Source organism: Podarcis tiliguerta (genome assembly GCF_965153285.1).
Source record: "Podarcis tiliguerta genome assembly, chromosome: 8".
Classification (NCBI taxonomy): Eukaryota; Metazoa; Chordata; class Lepidosauria; order Squamata; family Lacertidae; genus Podarcis; species Podarcis tiliguerta.
Window position 1 is genome coordinate 63,323,452 of NC_139541.1, and position 24,534 is coordinate 63,347,985.

The 24,534-nt window shown below is 42.3% G+C and overlaps 1 protein-coding gene across 1 annotated transcript in view; it reads left to right on the forward strand.

Moving 5' to 3' along the window:
- Positions 1-1,346: 1,346 nt before the first annotated feature.
- The window catches only part of WASF2 (WASP family member 2), a 41,225-nt gene continuing 18,037 nt past the window's right edge, over positions 1,347-24,534 (forward strand). The window contains exon 1 of the mRNA XM_083455540.1: positions 1,347-1,484. The gene's annotated coding sequence lies outside the window, so the exon portion shown is untranslated. The remainder of the gene's footprint in view (positions 1,485-24,534) is intronic.

Below are 24,534 nucleotides of genomic sequence, written 5' to 3' on the forward strand. Positions count from 1 at the left end.
GATGGAATTGTTTCTTGTGTGTTTCAATTCTGTATAGATTTTATTATTTATCTATATTGATCTATATATTTAGTAAAAGTTAAACACCGCTTGATTGTAGAAACCTCAGAGGTTTACAAAAAGATAAAACAGTAAAAATCAAGAAAAAATGCACAGCCCTATTTTAAAAGATACAAAATACTAAAAAAAGAAGAAAAGATTGAAATTAACTCGACTTTCTAAGCATCTGGGTAGGCTTGCCCAAACAGGAATGTCTTTAACAGGTGCGGAAGAGAGTACAGGGAAGGCCTTGCCTCCTGCTTGATCTCCAAAGGCAGGGAGTTCCACAGTGCAGGCTCTGCCACGCTAGACGATGGAATCCTTACAGAGGCAGCGGACTGATTTTTATGCTTGGAAACGAAACCAACATCTGAAGATAATTCAGCACAAGGAGCTGTCAGAGACACAGAGACCACAACTGGGTGGGGAGAGGGGGGTGGAGAAAGAAACAGCAAAAGGAAGCAGGGTTTTTTAAAGAAAAAATAAAAAGGTTAGTGTTTAGAGTAGCCAGACGCAAACCAGGGTTGGGCTCTTGCACCTCAAACAGCTCTTTGGCATTCTACATAACTTTTAAAGTTCCAGGAGCCTTGCCCCTTTTTGCACCTGGTCACCCAATTTTGTGCTTCATGAATGGAGAGGCCGCCGGCAGAGACGTCTGAAAGTACGTGGGTCATATGCAGGTAAGATCCTCCCTCAGAAGGACTGAATTGACCGCAGGTTCCACTGAAAGAGAAGTCCCGAGCGAGCGCCACCCCGGCTCTCGCCGCTCCCTTCCGTCTCCGGAGTCTCAAAAAGCAACCCCGCCCCTTTCCCCTTCTTGCAGTAATACCGCTAACACGCCAGGGGGCGCCCTCCTTTTAAGCCCGAAGAGCAGAGCACAGGTCGGCCCCGCCCGGGCGAACGAACGAGAGGCCGGGCGAAACCACGAGGAGGTCAGTTCCCTGCTGAAAACTGACGCGAATTTATCAACAAAGAAATAACTTCTATTTAAAAGCAAAACAGCAACCGATAACAAGCTGTAACTTTCCCTTCTCAATCTATTGGCATTCGCTCCTAAACGTGCTTCACCTCCCCGACCTACCACTTTAACGCTCCCCCTACCCACCTCGGCATTATGGTACGCCCCGCGTTGTTCCCTTATAAAAAAAATCAAAGAGGAGGCTCGGTTTGGGTGTGGTCATTTAAGAAATCTGGGTGGGTACGCAAATCGCGGAAGCTTATCAAGTGACTGACAGCACTATCCGGCCAATGGCGCTGGGGCGGGAAGACACCGGCCGGCCAATGGGGGCGCGGACCGGCGGCGGAGCAGGCGGGGCCACCTTCAGTCAGCGCAGGCTGGGGCGGGGCGGGGGAGAGGAAAAGCTGTGGAATGGCGGCCGGCCGGGACAGGCCGCTTCGGTGCTGAGGAGTTCGGAGGGAGGCGCGGAGAAGGCGGCCGTGGGCGGGTAAGCCTCGCTTCGTGGCGGCGGGAGGGCGAGGCGCTGCCCTTTTCCGGGTGGGCAGGAGCGGTTATTATGGGATGGGGCAGTTTTTTTGCCTTCGCTGTGTGGGAAGAGGCTGACACGGGAGAGACCGAGGAGCGGCGGAGGGTCGTGGCGCGGGCGGGGCCTTCGGGCTTTCTGAACAGGAAGGTGTTGAGCAAAGGTGGGTGGGGGATCCGCGGCCCTCCAGGTGCTGCCGGTCTACAACTCCCAGCATCCCTTAGCCTGGGCTGCGCTTGCTGGGGCTGATGGGAGTTGTAGTTCAACTTCATAGAGGGCCGCAGGGTCCTCCGCACCTGGTGCAGGAAGCGGGCTGGGATGGCTACCTCCTCCCTTGGGTGTGTGTCTCGTCCCCTCTACCTTCTTCGTCAACGCCCTTCCTAGGCAGACCCATCTTTCTGTAGAAGTTGTTTCCCCTTTCACTAGGAGCCACTGGTGTAACTTCTACTGATCGAAGTGGTTTTTATTCATCCCTTCGGCCAAAAGAAAGAAGGATGAGTTAGGGGGTTCCCGGAGTGGGTTACGAATCAAAGGATTAAGGAGGAGGAGGAAATAAGGAAATGTTCGAAAGTTTAGTTGGGTTCTGCTTTTAATAAGGGCTGCATCACCCACCGGTGGGGTTGGGTGAGAGGGTTCCTTTCCAAAATGAGAAACGTTGGTCTTGATTGTGTTGGTCTAAGATGGTTTTTGTACTACGGAGCGTACAAGATGGTATGCACACATGCATGCATGCTTCTAAACTGCAATAGCTTGCTCTCTCGATAAATTCTGAAGCAAAGCACTCTTTCTACCATGCAGACTCGCACTGCTTTCTAGGTGGAGGAGTTGGAGGTACAGATAGTGTCAAACGGAGTACTTTGCTGCTGAAGCAAAAGATCGTTTTTTGAGAGGGCAATCCTGTATGTCCTTAAGCAAAAGTAAATTCCAGTGTAAGAACCAACGTGATGTAGTGGTTAGAGCAGCCTTTCTCAACCATGGGTCTTCAGATGTTGTTGGACTATAACTCCCATCATTCCTGACCACTGGGCCTGCTAGCTAGGAATGATAGGAGTTGTAGTCCAACAACACCTGAGGACCCAAGGTTGAGAAAGTCTGGATTAGAGTGTCAAACTGCGACTGAGGTCCAAATCCTCATTCAGTCCGGATGCTTACCGAGTAATCCTGTTCCTGTTGCTGTCTCTTAGCTTAGACAACATTCCTAGTATCAGGTAGGTTAAGTAAAAATGGAGAGATAAATCATACCCTGAGCTTCTTGAAGGAAGAGTGGGATAAAAATGAAATAAATCACAATGTAATAATATTAGTTGTGGCCAGTAGGGCCTCCTTCCTGATCAATGTGTTTTGGATTGCAGCCTGACTTTATTGTCACCTGCCCAGTGTAACATAGTAAAACATTTTGCTTCTGTAATGTACATCAACGGCCTTGGCCCAGTATACCTGAAGGAGCGTCTCTACCCCCATCGTTCAGCCCGGACACTGAGGTCCAGCTCCGAGGGCCTTCTGGAGGTTCCCTCACTGCAAGAAGTGAGGTTACAGGGAACCAGGCAGAGGGCCTTCTCAGTAGTGGCACCCGTCCTGTGGAGTGCCCTCCCATCAGATGTCAAAGGAATAAACAACTATCCAACTTTTAGAAGACATCTGAAGGCAGCCCTGTTTAGGGAAGTTTTTAATGTTTGAAGTTTTATTCTGTTTTTAATGTTCTGTTGAAAGCTGCCCAGAGTGGCTGGGGAAACCCAGCCAGATGGGCGGGGTAGAGAAGATAATAATAATAATAATAATAATAATAATAATAATAATAATAATATAATTAATATTATTATTATTACACTACCGCCCATACAGGGCAGATGTAGGAAACTTTTGTCCTGCCAAAGGTTGCTGAACTACAGCTCCCCATCATCCTTGGCCATTGTCCATGTTTCCTGGGTATGATGGGAGTTACAATTCAACATCTGCAGGGCTGAAGGATGCCTACACACCTAGCATAGGAAATGCTGTTATATTAAAATGTAAAGTTGCTTTTTAACTGCACTTGGGGCATACTGAGTTGGCAATGCAAACAATATAAAAGCGGAAAGTTCTGCAGCTGCAGAAAATTATTGGTCTCTTGAGAGCATAGGTATGAATGTACCCATTTGTGTGCTCCGCAACACAGCCCTTTTAGCTTATGGCAGGTTCTTGGGTTTGCCCTAAAGCAATGCATGTCCTTCTCCATCTCTTTCCACTTATCTGGTAAGCTTGTTTTGGGATTGGATTTCCTATCGTTTCTTCCTTAGGGGTTCATCAGTTGCAAGTGATGGGGGAAACCGTTTATGAGTGAGGTGTTACAGTTAAATGTGTTGTGTGATAAGAAGGATGTGGGTACTCTCAGACTGGAAGAAGGGCAGGGTGTTTTTGTGTTTATGATGGTGGAAGGTCAGACAACAGATATACTGTAGGTGGCACAGCTAGGTAAAGACAATAAGAACAGGAAAGGGAATCCAGGAGGAATAAAGAGGACTTTGAATGCGGGTGGGACAGGCTTCTGACCATATTGAATGTGAGGGTGTTGGTGCAGGAGACAAAGTATGAAGCAAGTCTGCAAAGAGATGGAGACTGTCTTAGTCATTAAAAGCAAAGATAGCTGTGTTGGTCTGTAAGGCTGGGTGGGGGGGACCAAATGCAAAAGCTAAAGTTGGGCAAATCCTTTTTTAAAGACCAATACTTTTGGTTAGTCCCAATAAAGGTATTGTCCAGCTGTGGATTTTGTCATTTCAATTGTAGGACTCTTGGTAGGAGCATGGTAGATTAGGGAGTCTTTGTGGTTTATGTGGGGGAGGAGCTTAAATTGGGCCCTAGGATTAAGAAGTCCTGGGTTTTAAAGCTATAAAGTGTATGACAAATGCTGTAGGCATGGCTGGAGGTCTTGGGGTAGTGATCTATGTATTTGTAACCTTAAAGTGTCAGTGTGACATGGACATTGATACTTTGAGAAAGGTGGTCATCCTGTAATAAGAATGGTATCCATGCTCCTTATTTTAATTTCAGATTTATGCTCTATTATAAAGGCAGTGGCTGGGCAGAGATAAAGGAATGTTTGCTTTGGGAGGCTCTTGGATTGTGAAATCCAGGGATACACTGAAAAATGCACCTGCACTCTGTTGGAGTTGTCCAGGTATAAGACTGGATTTTGTAACATTGCCACCAGCATTGGGGCAATTGTGGTACTCAGCAGCAAGTAATGAGACTCTGTGCATCTGCACCTACAAGTTTAGACTTTGGAAAGGGAAGGAAGTTGTGTGCCTGCGGTCTCTCTTGTTGTCCTCAACTTTTGCCAAGGAGGTCAGAGCAGTACACATACAGTTTCCTCCATTTCATTCACACAGCAACCCTCTGACGTAGGATAGGCTGAGGAATTTGTGACAGGCCCAAGGTTGTACAGTGAGCAGTGTGACTGAGTGAGGATTTGAACCTGTTTCTCCTGATCCGAGTTCCATGCTTTGGCCATTGCGCTGGCAATGGCATGCTGCAGTAGGGGTGCCAGTTCTGGAATGCAGGAATGTTTCCTTTATATGATGAAAGATTTTGTTCCTTTAAGGCCACCTGAAGATCTCTTTAAGAAACAAAGCAGGCCTTATTTCTCAAGAAAGCCTGGTGGATATTATGATCGGCTTGCTCCTGAACAAACCAACAAAGTTTATTAGCATTTTTGTTTATGTGGTATCATTTTCTGTATGTACGTTGATGGAATTTGTCTCCGTGAAACTTGCTTTGCTTGTGAAAATCTCACCCTTTTTGTTGGCACATGCAGCCAGTTGCCCTTACTTGTAAAATCTATTATGGGTGGAATTGTTCTGGAATTTACTTGCATAGTAACCTTTTAAAATGCGTATCAGTTTTCGCTGGTGTGAAACAATTGGCTGTGAAACAATTGTCTGCTACTTATTAATTGCCCTTCACAGGGAGCTGCATTTTGGGTGCTTTTCTATATAAAAATATGGAGATATATTGAATGCTCAGCTAATGTTTGCCTATGTATGTAAGTAGAACAGTGCATAGAATAAGATTGCTTCCCTTTGCCATCAATACTAATATTAGAAATGTCTGAACTCCTTAAATGCCCTAGTACTTTGCTGTAAATATCACTGGCAGCAATTGCACCAGAACTGCCCTTGTTTTTAAATTACCCCAAGATTCTTTGTTTACATAGCATTAATATCTTTGCCTTTTTTCTATTTGTGTTATTTTATTTCTTAACGAGAGCCTTTTATAGAATCGTTCAATATAAATTTCCCAAGGACTGTGCAACATAAAACCACAACAATCCAATAACAAAAATATAGTGGTACCTCGGGTTACAGACGCTTCAGGTTATGTGTTTGCGGGTTGCACACCATGCCAAACCCGGAAGTACCGGAACGGGTTACTTCTGGGTTTCGGCGCATGTGCAGAATTGCCAAATCACGCTTTGCACATGCACAGAAGCGCCAAATCATGACCCGCATGTGCGCAGACGCGGTGCTGCGGGTTGCGAATGTGCCTCCCGCACTGATCACGTTCGCAAGCTGAGGTTCCACTGTACAGTTTAAACACACACACACAAATCAAAGCTAATAAATAAAATAGAAGTTTATGCGTTGCTACCCATTTGGAATACATGACTGAGCCATTCAAAAATAAATCCCATTTGCCCACAAACATACCTTCCACAAACAGAAAAATAGGATTTGTCATGGTTCCCTGTTAAAGAAGGAAAAGAACTGGGAACAGCTGGCCAGTGTCTGCATAGCATATCTGTGGAAATGAGTCATCTACAGACCAAATGGTCTCATACTAGTTTTATTAGAAATTCTATTTCAAGCCATATATAAAGTGTTTGTTATATTTAAGTTCTGATTGCTTTCTGCAATTATTAGTCTGCCAGAAAGTCTTGGTGCAAAGTAGATTCATCACTTGAATTCGTGGTATACTTCTTGTGCAACTTTTCAAAACTGAGGCTGCAGTCTTATGCACACATACCTGTAAATTCTGTTGAACTCAGTGAGTCTTAACTTCTGAGAGGACATATATTAGAGTGTCATGCCACTTTTAGGTTAATGTCATGTTGCATTGTATTCTGATAGGCATATGTTATACACTACCCTGAAATACTTTCAATAAAGGATGGCATACAGGTGCTTTTAAACAGGTGGAACAACTGATTTATTCATCACACTTGACTAATCTCAATCTACTATGGTGTCACTCACATTGTTTATCTTGGAATCCCCAGTAGAAAGGAGTAGGGAGGAACACTGCTTGGGTTATTGGGTGTGGCCATGATTACTTAAGTGTAAAGGAGTGGAGAAGCTTTCCAAGTCTAGAGTTGGGTGTCTTTATTGTTCTGTAATGAGAAATTCCAATTTGCCTTTTAGCACAGCCTTTTAGATTTAGTTTAAAATTAAATACCTTTGAAATAAGCCTTCCTAAGAGGATGCGGGTGGCACTGTGGTCTAAACCACTGAGTCTAGGATTTGCTGATCGGAAGGTTGGCGGTTCGAATCCCTGTGACGGGGCGAGTTCCCGTTGCTCGGTCCCAGCTCCTGCCAACCTAGCAGTTCGAAAGCATGTCAAAGTGCAAGTAGATAAATGAAGTGAGCCAACTAACATTAAGAAAACTGAACCTGCCTATCCTTGGAATAAATACTTGTACCTCTTCAGGAAATCATGCTGCAGCATGAAAAGAAGCTGCAAGCGCAGTTTAAGAGGGGACTGACTATGGCTCTTAAGGGTAAAGGTAAAGGACCCCTGGCAGTTAAGTCCAGTTGCAGAAAACTCTGGGGTTGCAGTGCTCATCTTGCTTTAGTGGCCGAGGGAGCCGACGTTTGTCTGCAGAGGGTTTTCCCAGGTCATGGGGCCAGCATGACTAAGCCGCTTCTGGCAAAACCAGAGCAGTGCACAGATATGCCGTTTACCTTCCCGTTGGAGCGGTATCTATTTCTCACAATAAGTCATGGTTGATAACTTATTTTAAATGAACAGTGTACCAGTGCCTGCTGCTCCATCACACCCCCTGTGTTCCATCTCTAGTGCAAACAAGAGCAACAAGCCAAGACTTTTGGCTTGGCATTAATGTCCAAACACCAGCATTGTGTTTTATGCCTGTATAACAAACCATGATCATGGTTTGTGCTTGGCTGGTGTGTTGTTACGTCCTGGTTTGGATGTCAGACTTCATGACTTGTTACTTCTGCTTGCCCCAGGGGAAGAGCAAAGCAGAAGTAACTAGGCAAGCATGTACTATTACTCTGTTCATGCAAGGTAACCTGTTTAACCATAACTTATGGTGATGTGTGAACTAAGTTACCCCATTAGGAGGCAGACACTGGCTGTTAGTGCATTGCTTTATTTGTATTTATATATCAGATTTGCGAATCCCCAGTAGATGTTTTCTCTTTCTCGTGTTTTCAAGGCTTCTTATATTTTGTTTTTGCTTGTATACAAAGGATATGCTGCTAAATCTCATGGTGCCTACTCAGTGCTTAACCAAACAAGAAAAGTTGAGTAGTGCCTAATGGATTGGTATTCCAGTTAATACAGCATTTGTCATACACATTATAGCTTTAAAAAGCAGCTTAAAAATGTAAAACTGTGATGTGGCATGAATATCAAGTCTCCTGCATTGCTACAGTCTTGGAAAAGCACACAACATGTTTCTGTTACAATTGCATAGAGGTTTTTATATCTGCTTAACTGTTGTGGTTCCCCCAAATCTTAAAAATTATAGTTTGCTGATAGTGCTGCAGCCTTCTTCTCAATTTGGACGTGGGCGTAGCAGGTATAAATCTTGCAGTTGAAGCATAGTGGTTGGGGATTATTCTCTCCTTGGCTCCAACCTGGAGATGAGGTTAGGTCCCCTCTCACATTTGCCAAAGGGTAATGGGACACTTGCCAAAGGGTGAGAGCCAGTGTGGTGTAGTGGTTAAGAGCGGTAGTCACGTAATCTGGGTAACCGGGTTCGCGTCTCCGCTCCTCCACATGCAGCTGCTGGGTGACCTTGGGCCAGTCACACTCTCTCAGCCCCACTCACCTCACAGAGTGTTTGTTGTGGGGGAGGAAGGGAAAGGAGAATGTTAGCCGCTTTGAGACTCCTTAAAGGGAGTTAAAGGTGGGATATCAAATCCAAACTCCTCTTCTTCTTCTTCTTCTAATGGTGACAGCAGTCACGAAATTAAAAGACGCCTGCTTCTTGGGAGAAAAGCAATGACAAACCTAGACAGCATTTTAAAAAGTAGAGACATCACCTTGCCAACAAAGGTCCGTATAGTAAAAGCTATGGTTTTCCCAGTAGTGATGTATGGAAGTGAGAGCTGGACCATAAAGAAGGCTGATCACCGAAGAATTGGTGCTTTTGAATTATGGTGCTGGAGGAGACTCTTGAGAGTCCCATGGACTGCAACAAGATCAAACCTATCCATTCTTAAGGAAATCAGCCCTGAGTGCTCACTGGAAGGACAGATCGTGAAGCTGAGGCTCCAATACTTTGGCCACCTCCTGAGAAGAGAAGACTCCCTGGAAAAGACCCTGATGTTGGGAAAGATGGAGGGCACAAGGAGAAGGGGACGACAGAGGACGAGATGGTTGGACAGTGTTCTCGAAGCTACCAGCATGAGTCTGACCAAACTGCGGGAGGCAGTGGAAAACAGGAGTGCCTGGCGTGCTCTGGTCCATGGGGTCACGAAGAGTCGGACACGACTAAACAACAACAACAATGGGACACTTGTCTATGGTGATTGAAATTGTGGATTCCTGCTCTTACATCTCTCTTCCCCACTTGCACATTTAAAATGCTGAACTGGCACTTACATGGTTCAATACATTTTAAAGCATACCCCCCCCCCCATTTTTTTTAGCACAGTGCTATTGGGTTCAAAGAGTCCATTAGAGGGATAACTTCACTTCCAATAGTAGGTCTGAAAAAATGATAGTAGCAATTTGCCATTGGAGATTGTCTGCTTTTTTGCATGTCCTAGTCACCAGGATAGGTTTTCACTTACTTATTCCCTAGACACTGCAGCTTTCACAGATGATAAGGCTATTAAGGAGAAGCAGGGGTACAGCTGTACAAGGATCCAGTTTTTCTTCTGGCATTCAATGTTCCTACTCAGGTTTTATTTTTATGCTCTTAATTCTCCCTACATTACTGAACTTTCGGATTCTGATCATCTGTTTATCTCTTTTTTTTCCATGGGCCTGAATAAAGTCTGTGTGCAGTTTATTTTAGCCTTGTATCAACTATGATAGAAATAAATGTCTCCAGACAGATGACTCATAGAAGACAGAGTTGAGTTTTCTCTTGAGACATAGGGAAAAGGGGAGGTGGGACTATTGTTCATTTAGCCTCACTTTGCATCAAAGTCCCACATTCCCTGTAATAAGTATAGGATGTCAGGTATACAAGAAAATGCTGAACAAGTATTAAATGTCTATCCAGGATTAATAGACACTCTCATACTTGTTTTTCAGCTTGGTAGTAACCATTAGGTATATTTTATTTTTTACTTTCAGACTTGCTCAAAGTGAAGCTACTTAAATGGAATTTAACTTAAGGATAGTAAGTGCAGTTAAGGTGGTTTTGCTCCTGAGGCTGTTGTTCCCACTTGCTTTCTTGCATTCATTGTCTTTGATTCTCTGCATATAGTTTTGCAGGGGGAAACGTGATACTGTCCTTTGGCCTTCAAGCAGCTTTACAGTGAGATACTCCAAATTGCATCCATGGGCGAAAAACATTCCATGTGGGGCATGTTGCTATGGCTGCAACATGCGCAGAATGCAAGCAGTAGAGCCTAATTGGGAATGAGTGCTGGTACAGTGGTACCTCGGGTTAAGTACTTAATTCATTCCAGAGGTCCGTTCTTAACCTGAAACTGTTCTTAACCTGAAGCACCACTTTAGTTAATGGAGCCTCGCGCTGCCGGAGCACCATTTCTGTTCTCATCCTGAAGCAAAGTTCTTAACCCAAGGTATTATTTCTGGGTTACCAGAGTCTGTAACCTGAAGCGTATGTAACACGAGGTACCACTGTACTCTCAAGGTTCAACTAAAAAGACCTCTTAAAGTGGTGTAAGAGCAGAAGTGATAGTTCCCCTTTTGCACACATCTGCTTGTATATGCAACAGCTGGTTGCATATATAGCTACACACCTATAATATACGAGTTCGCTGGTGGGATTAGTCCCATAGCCCATTTAGTTTAGCACTGTAACTCAAATAAAGGCCTGTTGTAAGCCATGTGAAACTCACAAGTAGGAGTATGGTGAAGGTAGCCATTTCTTATTTTTCTCTTGCCTTTGATAGTAAGAGGTACACTGTCTCTTGTCACACAATTTCCATTCTTAAGCCATAGTGAAAACCATAATTAGACCTAGCCTTCATGAATTTGTGTAATCCCTTTTAAATCACATAAATGCTAGAAGCCATCCTAACATTTTGTGCCAGTGAATTAAAGGTGGCTATGAGTTGAAACTTTCTGATTCTTTTCAGATATATCTTCTCCCCAATCATGAGGACTAGAATCATTCTTTGGGAAAAGTCTTGAGAGACTGAATATCTCAGAATGTCAAATCCCCTGCTACATTCTGTATTCTGTGAGGAGCATTTAAAGGTAAAAAGAATAAAGGTGACTCACAGCCCTGAGGATTTGACCCATTCTCTCTGACTAACCCAGCCAGTGACTTCCAGCAGTAAAACATCTGAATCCTGTTCTGCTAATTCTAGCAGCTTCTGGGTCTGGTTCATTGGAGAAATCTTCTGAAGGCAACTTGCACAAAGGCTTAACTGTGCCTCTGAGAGTGCAAACGCTGTCTGTTTCCCCAGAGAAATGCCCTTGACCTACCTATTTTACAAAGCAGCATTTAAAAAAAAACCCTCTGAGAAACCAGAACAGCATCAAGGGCATTTCTGTGAAACTTTGCTTTACGTAAGAGGCTTCAGTTAGCCCTCATTCCTGAGCAAGGCAGATATTATAAAGCCTTCACGATAAAAGGACATAGAATCTCAGGTTTACATTGGTGATGACCCTAGTGGTGTGTGTTTAAAACCACCTCTATTTTAAATTATTTCTGAAACAAATAAATTAAAATAAAGCAACTAATTATAGCACTGGGGACAAGGAATGTGTATTTCCAGACTAAGAGCTTAAATTAGTGGGTTACATAAGCTGTTTTTGAATATATTGACATATAGGTCATTTATTGCAATCTGCCTTCAATAGATGACAGAAAATATAACTATCAAGAAAGTGATCTACAGGCCTCTTGTAATCTCCTGGGTCTGTGCTGCTATATTGCTTATCAACAAATAGTCTCAGATATTTGCAAAGCAGCATTGGGCAGATGGATACTTATTTTCGCTGAGCAGCAAGCTGAGATTTGCAGTTGCTAAGGGTATATAACTTATAACCTTTAGGATAATAACTTTTGGTCTCATTGATTAAATCCAGTGATTTTCTATCTATGGGTGTGGTATGGTACCTTGTTCTCATAGTTCAGGCCTATGGCAAGTTCACCAGATATACTTAAACCACTTTTCCTTTTCAAACCTTCGTCAACACTGGCCAAATCTTACCATTGTGCATCACTTAAGTTCATCAGATTTATGATGCCATCAGTTTAAAAAGTGCTTTGTCTATCTTTGAGGCATGGAGATGTTTTCCAGGCCAGAGCCTCAAGTTTCTTTCTCTGGTTTCCACCCCCCCCCCACTCCCTGTTCCCATAACTTAATGTCTCTTGTTTCTATTTTTTTCCCAGTAGTAAGAACCTAAGTGGCATAAAAATGTAGTAGCACTTTTAAAATTTGCAGTATATCTGATTGATTTCTCAAAAAGTTAAATCTCTCAAGTATTTTTAAAATGTGGAAATTGCAAGAACTGAGACCTGGAAATACTGGTACCTAGAGAAATTTACTTATTAGCTAACACTTTATCATCCTGGAGGGTTTAAGTGAACCCAAAATATTTGCATTGGCTCTTGAAGTTGCTGTTCTATTGTATTTGATTTTTCTGTGCATTGCTTTTGTGATTTTTTTAAAAATACAAAATAAATAAATTTACTAAATCAAATCATGGCTATATTCCATGAATTTGTCAAATCCCCTTTTAATGACCTATTGGCTACTGTCCATCTCTACCCATCTTGCCCGTGAATTCCATAAACTAATGGATGTGAGGGTACTTGTAGTTGCTTATTACTGCAGTACTTTGAACTACCTCTCTTTTGTAGTTGTAATTGGACTTTATGTCCTCTCTGACATAAAGAACACTATCACTTCCAGTACACCCTACCCTCTTCTTCCTATGCAGCTTTTAGCCGGGAATAAATGTTCCACTGACTTTCTCCATTCCATCAGGCTTCTGATATTTTTACTTTATTGGTGGTCTCTTTTACCATCAAGTGCTCTACCTCCTCAATCTTGGCTTGGTGGTTTCTAGTTGACTAACAGAATGCTTTAAGAACTGGTGGTAGTCAGTATATTTTAGCTCTTGCCTTTCTGTTACTCCTGGGTTTAGTGAACTATCCAGTTGCTTGGTTACACCAGAAATAACATCTGGACTACCAAGAAGCTGCTTCGGTTCTTGAATTCCTAGTTTTTTGTTTGCATTTGTTTGTTTGTTTTAAATAATCTTTTCCTCAGATGCAACTACTGTATTTAGCCACTAGTAAGCGTGTCTGTATTTGTGCAACTAAATGTCTCACAAGCAAAGACTGAAGAAGAAGCCTAAGATGTTAATGAGGACAGGAGCTCAGATTGCAAACCCACTTTAGCGTAGCATGGTCACTGATGAGACCGGAAGGCGCCCCAAGATTTTTAACCTGGGTATTTTTTGAAGTTTTATCCTGATTCCTGTAACTTCTGTTTCTTAAACTGAATTTTATCCTGAGGAAGTAAAACATGAGTTTGAAGTATAGATTGCTACCAAAAAATATAATGTGTTCAGAGCTCAACTCCTTTTCTGTCTTGGTACCATTTGTATACAGGCATTCCTGGAACCCACGTATGTTAACAGAGTGTGCATAAATCTGCCCCACCCAGTTATGCCTTCCCCCAGTTTCATCCCCTTTCTACCTTCTTCAGGGTTACACCTCAGTTGGACACGTGCAAAATCTTTGCCGCCTGTATTCTTATTTGAAATGCTTGAGACAGTTTTGTTTTTTTAAAAAAGTTGATGTTGTATCTGTAAAAACATTTTAAGAAGATAAAATTGACTGCCATAAATTTTGTAATGTCAAAGGTTGACTTAATAATATGAATGCAGCCATGATTAATTTAAGATATTAAATCTATTCAGGCAAGAATGCGTGTACATATTGTAATGACTTCCTTTTCGTACAATTAAAGTAATTGGATTATATTTAATGAGCTATTTACATTTAATAATTAAGAAAAGACTTATCTTTCCAGTATTCCCTAAGTGCAACAAACGGAAGGGTGGGGGCATTCAGTACTGGGATATAATTAACAAGCCATAAGTTGAAACTGAAAGAGCTGCTGAGCTGCTGTGGAAAAGACTGCTTTATTCCTGTAATTTAGAATTGCTATTGAAAGAGCAGTGCATAATTTAGAATCTGCATTAAGGGGAAGCATTAAGGGAAAGAGAGCTGGCTGCTTCTAGGGACTTTCTTGTATGATACAATTTTGGGCACACATCCTGGAGAATGCCAACAGATAACCATTCCTAGCTAGATACAATGTGAGAGGAAGGAAATGTCTGTAAAGGGAAGATATATTTTCTGCTTTTTCTGTAGGGAAGCAACCCTCTCTTTTGTAGTCTGGCTCTAGCACATGTAAATTTTAAGGGAGGAGAAGATGCAGGGTATTTCCCCGGTGAAGAATGCAGTATGCCAGCCATGAGCAAATGAGAGTGAACTATCCTTAGATGTACTTTGATCCTGGAGTAACCCCTTTTGTAAATAGGTGCATAAAGGTTCTGTCTACACTAGAGCTGGGCGATATATTGATATATTGTCCCAAACCGGGTTGAACGCTGTATTGTGATACTGGTTTCATAATTTTTGACCTGGTAATATATTGTGAATCGTGATGTGTGCTTGTGTGTGCGCTATGCAAAAATCACAGTCCGGGAAAAACCATGACGCCAGCCAATGCCTCTACATAGCTCCATCCTTATTTCAGACATCAAGATACATTGGTATATCACAATGTTTAGCTGGTGGTGAAAAAACAGGTAACGCCCAGCCTACTATTCACCTCTACATAGTTCCACCCATATTTCAGACATTGTAATATATCAATAAATTATTATGTTTAACTGGTATACATATCACCCAGCCCTAGTCTACGCACACACAAACACACAGAGAGAGACGCATGTATGCTAATAATTTGTGGGATGTCATTGGGCATGGAAGAAGAAACTAAGCAGTTTACAAATGCTTTCTTGTCTGGTCACCTCAAGGTGTTTATTTGTCACAGACAAGTGATGATTTACAAGTTATCTTAACTTCTTTGCAACTGCTGCTGGGATATTGAAAAGCATAGGAGGGTTTTAAGGATGTGCCACCTATGGTACACCAGTTGTTTGTTGCTGCCCTCACCCATGTCATCGGAGTAGAGGTCATCTATAGTTGAGGAGGCTTGAAGTGTTCCCCCACCCCTTCACCTGGGAAAGTTCATGGCTTAGTTTATTGCTGACCAGCCTAGAATCCTTTGCACATCTTCTCAACGATAAGCCATGTTGGTAAGTAGCCATGGAGTTTCCTGCTTGAATTTTTGGTGGTGTGGAATATGCTAGTGATGCAGTTTTCACAAATTGGGTGAGCAACTGAAACACACTGTAGAACAAGGAGTGTGGAACCCTTTTCAGCCCAAGGGCCACATTTCCTAATGTGGATCTTCCGGAGGCTGCATGTTGTTGGTGAGCAGGACTAGAGGTGAAAGTGTGTGGAGCAGTGGATGTCTCTCTTGCCTTTGTACCATAGGCTACATTCCAGCCATACAAAAGTCAGAGGTTTCTGTACACACCACGCCTCACCATTCTCCATCCAAACAGTCAAGTAACATTATCACATGGATCAATTTTATCCAGCCAAAACCTATTAAGAAGGACATGGAGCAGGCCCAGTGAGGGGTGTAGTCTGGCATTGCCTAGGACACCTTCCAAGGACCATATGGAGAGGCCTGGAGGTTTGCATTCAGTCCCTGGGCCTGAGCTTTCTTTCCCTTCTGTAATATATTTGCCAACTAGTTGGAGTAGCATTAGGCCATACAAAGTGGCTTCAGTCTGTAGAATTGATTCAAAATCTCTCACTAATAACCTAGGGGGTAAACTAGGTTTCCTATTTGAGGTTGCACCTCAAAATCCAGTCGCAATCACTGCACAACCAAAGGAGTCAGATCACACATGTAAACAGCCCCCAACTGCATTGTTTCACCTATTTGCAGAAAGTGTATGTGCCTATGTGACGCACAAGAGCAAGACTAATCTGCTACTCACACAGTATTGTTACTTACTAGCTTTGGGCAAGTGACTTACAGGCTTAGAGGTGGTGTAGGGTTAAGAAGAATCCCACAGTTTATATTGCCAAATCACCAGCTTCTCTGTTTGGTTGTCTCCCTCTCCTGCCTATAATGAACTCACTGGCTGGTGATAGTGGTGATCTTTATTGGTCTTTATTATTGCAAATTAGAAATAAGTGAATTGGTTTAGTTTGATTTTCTCATTAGTAAGACATTTGCTTCGGTTAGACTGGGGCATGCTGTATTTGCGAAACATGACCAGAAAACAGATAGACTCATTTTTAAAAAGCTGGTTAAAGAACATAAATAGCACTTTTGAGATGCAGAAGGTGCTGAAGGCATGTTCTCCTCACTGCCTGTTTATTAGTGACGGTTGAAACATGCTGCACATGTGCACACTGCACCTTTTTATGTCCGAAAGATACCTGCTCTTAGAGCAGCTCTGTTAATTTATGGGCTTGAGTTAATATTTACCATCCACAGAAATGTGTGTGCTAAAATGTCAGAATGGTGGGATGAGTGCCCCTTCCCAGAACACGTTCCTGGAGTCAAACTGGCATTGTGGCTTTGCAAAACATGAATCTGAGAATGAATAACCATTCTGTCATTCTTCATTTAAATGTGCATGCTTTTTTGAAACTTGCTGATATTCAAACATAACACATAAAGTAACAGTTAATCAACCCTTGACCAAGTCAGTCATTAGCTTGTTGACTTAAATTCCTGTGATACCCAACTTACTGTGATAGGATTTTTTCCATTGGAAGGAAATATTAGTTTTAATCTATTCCATGCTACTCACTCACTATAAATTATATAACCATTTATACAATGTGGGAAAGCTTTTCCCCCTTATCATTTCCCTTATCTATCATTTATTGCATACAGTTCTAATATTGAAGGTTCATAATGCCTTGGATGCTTTGGATAGCTGAAACCAGCTTCCATGGTTGTAGCTCTCTGTAGCAGGGGTTGTGTTGTTTATTGTAGAAAAACAAGCTGCAAGAATGAACATTGTGGAGTCATGCCATATTAAAGGGGCATGGGAGTGTGCCTTGAGTACATTGTAAGCCTCAAAATTATACAGCTTATAAAAATGGCACCTGTTGAACTAATAACTTGAAAGTTGGGATATAGGAGCTACCTGATGGAGTCTACCAATGTGCCAAATGTTGACCTGATCCATGTTTCCTAGCACTGTTGTGAATGATGGTGCCAGAAAATAATTGTTAAAGTAAGTTTAAAGAGGCAACAACAAAAAGGGAAACTTTGCAGAGTGAAGATGATTTGCATGCAGAAATGGGTTGTTTAATCATTTACATTTCAATGCATTTGTTGGCCAGTTACTCTCCTCACTCCCAAAGGCTCCCTCAGAATTTACATAAAGTATAAAGTTAGACAGTTGAGCTCATTGATCTTAGCCCCACACATATTTTTTTTCTGTTGCAAGACGATGTTGGAAACGGACAGTTTAAATAAAGAAGAGCTGTTCTGGATGAAGATCTTCAGCTCCTCGAGAGAGGGAGGGACATCCAGCTCTTCCAAGACAAGCAGAGTCTGGATGCTGTCAATTGCTGTGTCGAAGGCCATGTTTTCCCATGAGTATAGTTATCAGTAGTGCTCTGCCCATCACTTCATCTGCTTGCTGCAGTCTGTGATGGTCTCTCCAGACAAAGTTTTCAGCGGTGAAGTTTTTCCAGCTGTTGTTCCAAAGGCTTTCTTCATGCCTTTGGACATTTTACCCTACAGGTACTAGAAATCTTGTCAGTTGGATGAACATTGGTTACTGCAGTTATCCAGTTTTAATTGGTAACTTAGTATTTGAGGAATTAAAACTTTGTCTAGATATTTTCATTTGTGTATTAGTTTGCAGTGATTAGCACACACACACGTAAACTGACCAATTATTGTTCAGGCAAGCATTTTTGTGAATCTCTTAAACAGATTAATATTTTCAATTTGTGGGTACCATTATGAGGAATAGCCTAGGATTTTCTTAGTGCTGCATTTAAGCCGATTGAGCTGTGAGACTTTTATTCTGCTCTGGGTTCCTCGTGAGGAAAGAAATAAAACCTGTTATGAGGGTATGGTGAGGACCACACACGAACTAACTTCCTTATGATTAGGAAATGTGAGAGGTCAGAGATTTTGTTTTTTTATTTGTGGTGAATATCCAGGCCTCTTAGGGTTGTTGGGAGAAGAGGATCCTGTTCAAATCACTATAGCTGCCCTTTCCTACCAATTATTATTTGGCTGCTGGCTATAGCAGGGCAGCTATAGCCAGCAATGACAGATGAACCCATGATATTTGCGAAAGAATAAGTGCTCATTACAGGGAGAGAATAAGCGCTCATTACAGGCGGAAAGCAATAGCATGTGGCATCACGTGGTAGTTGCTTCATAATTATCACTCTAGTGCCGATTGCTGAGGCACCTCCCTTAGGTTGCCCTGTAATTCTAGTGCCCTGGATTTACAGCATCCTTTTCTGTGAATATTGCTTTGGGCCCTCAGCAGAACTTTTTGCTGAACATCCTTTTTATTTTTTGGTCTCTGCATGTATTTCCAGTGTTGTTTTTATTATTTTTTCCCTGGCCTTTTGGAGTTTCACAAAGCCAGACTTTCTGGCTTTTTCAAGGAAGAACTGCTACTGCTGAGAGACGCTTAAAGCTAGTTGTCTTTTTAGATGTTGGAAGGAACAGTTGGCCTGTGATGGCAGAATGAAACAGGACTTCTAGCTCTGTGGCCTGATGAGAATTTCAGATTTGACGATCCTCTTTCTCCCTTCCTTCCAAACCTTCTGGTGTGTCTAATCCACCAGTGGGCATTCTCAAAAGCTATCCCTAAGGTTCTGCTTGGCTTTGCTGTTTGGGTTTGTAGGGTGTGTGTGTTGGGGGGGGGGATAATTTGCAACTACAGGCATCCCACTTACACATGATCAACTTGCGTGTGACTGCGTATATGCGTGGAGCCAGGAAATAATGAAAGAATTCAATTCAAATCAGGAAATGGCATGAGAGAGCTGTCCTTGTGGCTCATGAGGAGACTCTCCCCGGAGCCAGAAGAGGACATCAGTGAGGGTGGAGGAAGCCCTGAAGAAAGCGGAGGAGCAGTGAGGCTTTGTTTACACTGCTCAACCTCCCTGTCTAACAGCTGGTATGAGAGGGAGCGCAGCAGCATCTGCTCTCTGATGTGTTCTCCAGCCTCCTGCCGGCCCTAGAGCTTCAATTCTAGTTATGGATATTTTTGGATACAGAATTTTTGGTATGGCAAAAAAAAAAAAAAAGTGGCAGAGAGGGCATTTAAAAGGTGTTTAGGAGGTGCTCCCTGCTTTGCATGATCTTCACTCATGTGCGTAGGGCCCTGGAATGTAACCCCCCATGTAAGTGGGGGGAGGTCTCATCTGTAGAAATGGTCCAGAAACGCTTGCCTTGGGTTCAGGGTCAGGTATCTGAGTTATTACAAAAGTGCTCAGTTCCTAAAAATGCCAGACCTTTAAGGGGATGGCTTGCTGCTAGCAGACAGCTATTGTGGCTATGCTAGCTTAAAGATGTTTCACACAGATGGTGTTTAGTAAAAGGTAATCTCTCACAGTAAAGAAGAAGTGAAATTGGTAAAGTCCATGTGTGGTTCCTCCCCACCCTTTTCTTTCTTCACTCTCACCTTTAAGTATCAGTGTTAAAGCAGGCTCCCAATTTCCTCTGGCTAACTTGAAGTGGTTCTTAGGTTGTGTTGGGGAGGGTGGGGCATATGTTGGCTTCCTTCCTTTCTGTGTTCACAGCTTTTAAACAAAAAATAACACCCCTCCCCAACAGTTTGGTGCCAAAAGGTTGCTACCATGCGGTATCTTTTCTGAAAGGGCATTTGTGATCTTTGGCACTGCGACTGTGTTGGTCTGCTTTGTTTAGGGCAATGATTCTCTACCTTTTTTTCTCTGGGTCACACTTTCAGAATAATTTTTTTAATTGATAGAAATGCAAAGGAAAACAAAAAGAAGCACCTCCTAACAGTGCTTGTTTTGTAACATAGAACACAACTACAGCTCCTCGTTGGGCAAAAGATTTCTGCATTGCTGGGAATTGGAGTAGATGACCATTAGAGTCCCTTCCAACTCTGCAATTCTGTGATTCTGTAAAACTTTATAACAAGCATAGGCAAACTCGGCCCTCCAGATGTTTTGGGACTACAATTCCCATCATCCCTGACCACTGGCCCTCTTAGCTAGGAATACTGGGAGTTGTAGTCCCAAAACATATGGAGGGTTTTTTTATATTCTAGGTTGCTTTGGGGCACTGTCCTGTGTATGAAAAAAGGTTAATAAATATAAATAGGTAAATAAGCAATATATTTAGCTGTACTTAGCATGTGGTTGCTAGTGCACTCTATGCAAGTGGGAGACTTCTGTCTCTGACATAGCTGCTGTTCAGTGCTAGAAATAGCCAGTAAGTCTTGTATGTGGACCTTTTGGACCACATCTCAGCCATTTCTGTTTTCTGAAGCTTAAAATAACCACAACCCCACAGGATTATGTCAGCATTATGATTGCCACAGGTCAGGAAGGCTGCTATTGTCGGATCTCTGGTCAAGATACATAACACAGGCAGAGTTCCTCCACCCTCATATTTTGAGGTTACAAAGTCATATGTTGGGAGGGTGCCCACAGACACTCAACAGTCCAGGTGGTTCTTTTCTTTACTATTGCCATGGAAGTCAGGCCTTTTCAGTGTGCCTCCTAGGTATGGAAGCAAGTGACTAATCTTGGAGTGCTTTTACATTGTCTTCTACAATTTCCACAGAACAAACCTGAGGTAAACTTTCAGAGAGCAAAACTTGTGAAGCAAAGATTTCTTCTCTTTAGTACTGTTTCTATATGACTGGTGGATGATCCGTCTCCCTGCCCCCTTCTTTTGCTCTGTTGCTTGTGCTTGCACTTTTATTTCCTCTTCCTTCCTTTTTTAAAAAAAATCCATTACAATCCACTCCTTCCCTTTTTCCTTTTTACATTTGTCTTCCTTCTCACATTCTTGCTTATGTATTTCTGATATGCCAAACTTGATTCTTAGGCTGATTCTTGAGTGTTCCATGTCTAGCCCCCTGTTTTGCCCAATGTGAGGCTCAAATGCATGACCCTGAGATTAAGAGTCTCATGCTCTACCAACTATGTTGCAGGAGTGACTAGATATCCCAGTGTGAGTGTGTGCTCATTAGTCTGGCACAGATTCTGGGGGAAGGGGTGTTTTGAAAGTTATCCTACTCCATATCCCCTCCCCACCTCATCTGCTGTTAAATTTGATAAGATACATGGGCTTGTACCATGCCCATATTTTTCCCCAGTGGGACAATTTAGGATGGAAAATGGGCAGGAAGGAAAGCACCCCTTCCTCTAGAACTGCTATTCTGACCTACCATATTTTTTGCACCATAACACTCACTTTTTTCCTCCTAGAAAGTATGGGGAAATGTCTGTGCGTGTTATGGAGGGAATGCCTACGGGTGGCATGCCTACGGATTTTCCTCTAAAAACTACGTGCGTGTTATGGTCGGGTGCGTGTTATAGAGCGAAAAATACGGTAATTTACAGGCCTAACAGCTGTGTATTAAAATGTTACAAAAGGATGGGGGCTTTATGGGAATATGAGTCCTTCCAGAAGATGGGTTTGGGGTTTTTTTTGAGGCTTTGTGTTATGATTATGAGCAAAGAGTACTATTGGAAAACTCATGGACTTTAGAATGTGTGGTTTTAATGCTTTAATAATCTTCCAGGTGGTGCATTTGCATGTGGTGTTTATGAATTGCATCACCATTAAACTGCTTAAATCAGTATGTGAGATTTTAAAACCTTAATAAACGTCAGTCAAACAATAATCAAATGTAATCACAGTAGATCCCAAATCACAATAAAAATGTAGAACAAAAAGGGTATCCCTTAAGGTGGAACAGGTATTTTTTAATTAGGCCTGTCACTTGATTAAATTTTAGTGGATGATGCATCCACCTTCTTACCAACTGATTAAATATATATGATAACAACAGCAATTGAGGTGACCTTTTCAGATCCTAAGTATGGTGTGAATTTTCATTTCTAGTAGGAAAGGCCCTCTTTAGCAGCACAGAACATTAAATACCTTGTGTAGAAGTCTGTTTCCACATGTGTGTGTTCATTTCTAATGTTTGTTATGTGGAAGTTAGCATGTTGTATCTTTGCTTTTCCGCTGCAGTCCTGAATTCAGTGATAATTTGGTGTGGGTGAATTTTCCTTGTATTTGGAACATTAACATTGTGGTCACATGGGATGCAGCTTGGGATGATGTCATATATCCACCTAAACAATCACCAGTGCATCTGAGTGACTTTAAACTGTTAGTATGCAGTATTCTGTAGTTGTCCTTGGCAGAACTGACATGAAGAAATCTGTTGCTCTGGGAGTGCCTTTGTGCTTTACATAGCTAATCACATGTGGTCTTCCAGACTTTTCCTTTGGACCTCTGCAAGTTATGCTGTCTACTGCAGCGTTTGGAATCACTCGATTGTATGACATTGTGTATTGTCCTCCCACCCACCCCCAATACTGCAGCCAATGATGTGAGGGAAAACTCACAACATGATGATTGGCAAGTGATTCTCTAGGGATGCTATTTGCAGCATTTTGTGTAGTTCCACCTTTCAGCAGGAATAGAAAACTATTCTAATTGTAGTAACAAAAAGTCTGATGCTGCCCTTATGAAGAGTTAGAGTCAGATTCAGATTTAGCCCAGACAGTGGTTGACTTTGAGCAAATTTTCTTTAGCCTCAGTTTTCCACCTCCAAAATAGGTTAAAGAGCTATGCTGCACACAAAAATGGATGAAAGACATCAGTCATATACAAAGTATACCAACTTTTCTGGCAATGAAAAATAGAAGTCTGTCCTTTTTATCATTTGATGTGATTATGCATACAGCAAACTGGCTGACCTCTGCAGTATCCAAGCACAGGAAGACCCATTAAAAGGTGAATGTATTCCTGTCAAGTTTTGCTGGCGCTTCTTGGCTCACACTGTTAATTTCTTGAGATTTTTGTAACCTCATGTTACATATAAAACCTTGGATGCTGTTCTGTGCCCTCCAGATCTTGAACTCCTCTGCAGTGGCAGGTCAGATTTGGAAATTCAGATTTTTGACTTGGGAGGTAATTAGCAAAAGCTAATATCGGCTTCAGTCCCTTAACGCACTGATAGAAAAGCATCCAGGAATGACTCCTGGACCTCAGAGATAAGCTGCCAGCTGCCACAGAGACTATAAAAGGGTGGTTCAAAGTCAAGCACAAACAGCTGACTTTTAAAAATGATTCTTGGTTTGTTGCTGTTGGTGACAGGAAGTCATGTTCCCCAAGCTGTCAGCTTCCTGCTTTTATTTTTTCCATTCCATCCACAGCAGATCAGAGTCTTTGTCATAAAACAGCTGTCTCCTCCGGCGGAGCTGTTCACCATCTGACCTAGGAAGGGGTCCACCCTTTTCCTTCAAAGAAAGGAGCAAATGAATTTCAGTGTACTCTATTTTCACTAGTTGGATATCTTTTTAATGCTTGTTTTTGTTCTCCACTAGAGCTTAAATTTCTCAGAGAAATACTCTCTTGAGAATGAATGACTTAGGCATATAGGCACTACAAATGGACTTTATATTTGCTAGAAACAGGATTGTGTTTTTTTGTAATTAAGTGGAAAGGAGATAGTGATGATCAGAATATTCTTATTGGGATGTGTGTATTTTATATTTTTATACTGGAATGCTGTAAAATGGGGGGGGGTGCTTTCTTCAAGTGTCAGGTTAGCATAACTGCAGATTCTTTGATAGTATAATTTTTGGGAGAGCAGATCAGCACGATTCCCTGTCAAACCCTTTCAAACCTTGTACTTTAATTCCTAGAGCTGCAGTCTTTGTCAAGCTATCAGCTGCTGTATTCCTTTGTAAAACTACTAGTGTGCATGTATCTCTAAAACCATAGCTGCTTTAGTGGGAGAACCTTCCAACACAAGGGACTTGGTGTGTGTGATGCAGACCTCAGACTGAGAAGCATTTGTTAGCAAGCTTCCTGGTCAGTTAAAAGTGCTTCCTGTTTTGTCCTGAGAGCCTAACTTGTCTGGTGTGATGGAAAATGTTTAACCCTTTCCCAACTGGACTTGGGTTGGTGTTTGTTCTCCACACCCCTCCTGTTAGCCTTTAATAGTTTTGGCTAAATGTTTAGCAGTATTTGAAAGAAGTTGGCTAGATAGATTTGAGCACATGGTTTGTGGGACAGATCACAGCAGCCCAGAGTGGGAAACATCATACAGTGGCTGGCCCCAGCTTCTCTGTAGTAAGCCTTAAAACTGCAGGGTTATTTATTTTAAAAGCCTAGTTCTGACAGGTGTGTGTGTGTGTAGGGGGGGGGGGAGATGAAAGCAGTGATTTAGATAAAGCTGATTTCTGAGCAGGGAAACGAATGTTGTGCTTCTGGTGATGCCAGCATCTGCGGCTGAGTAATCCTTTTCCTGTTTGCGGGATTTT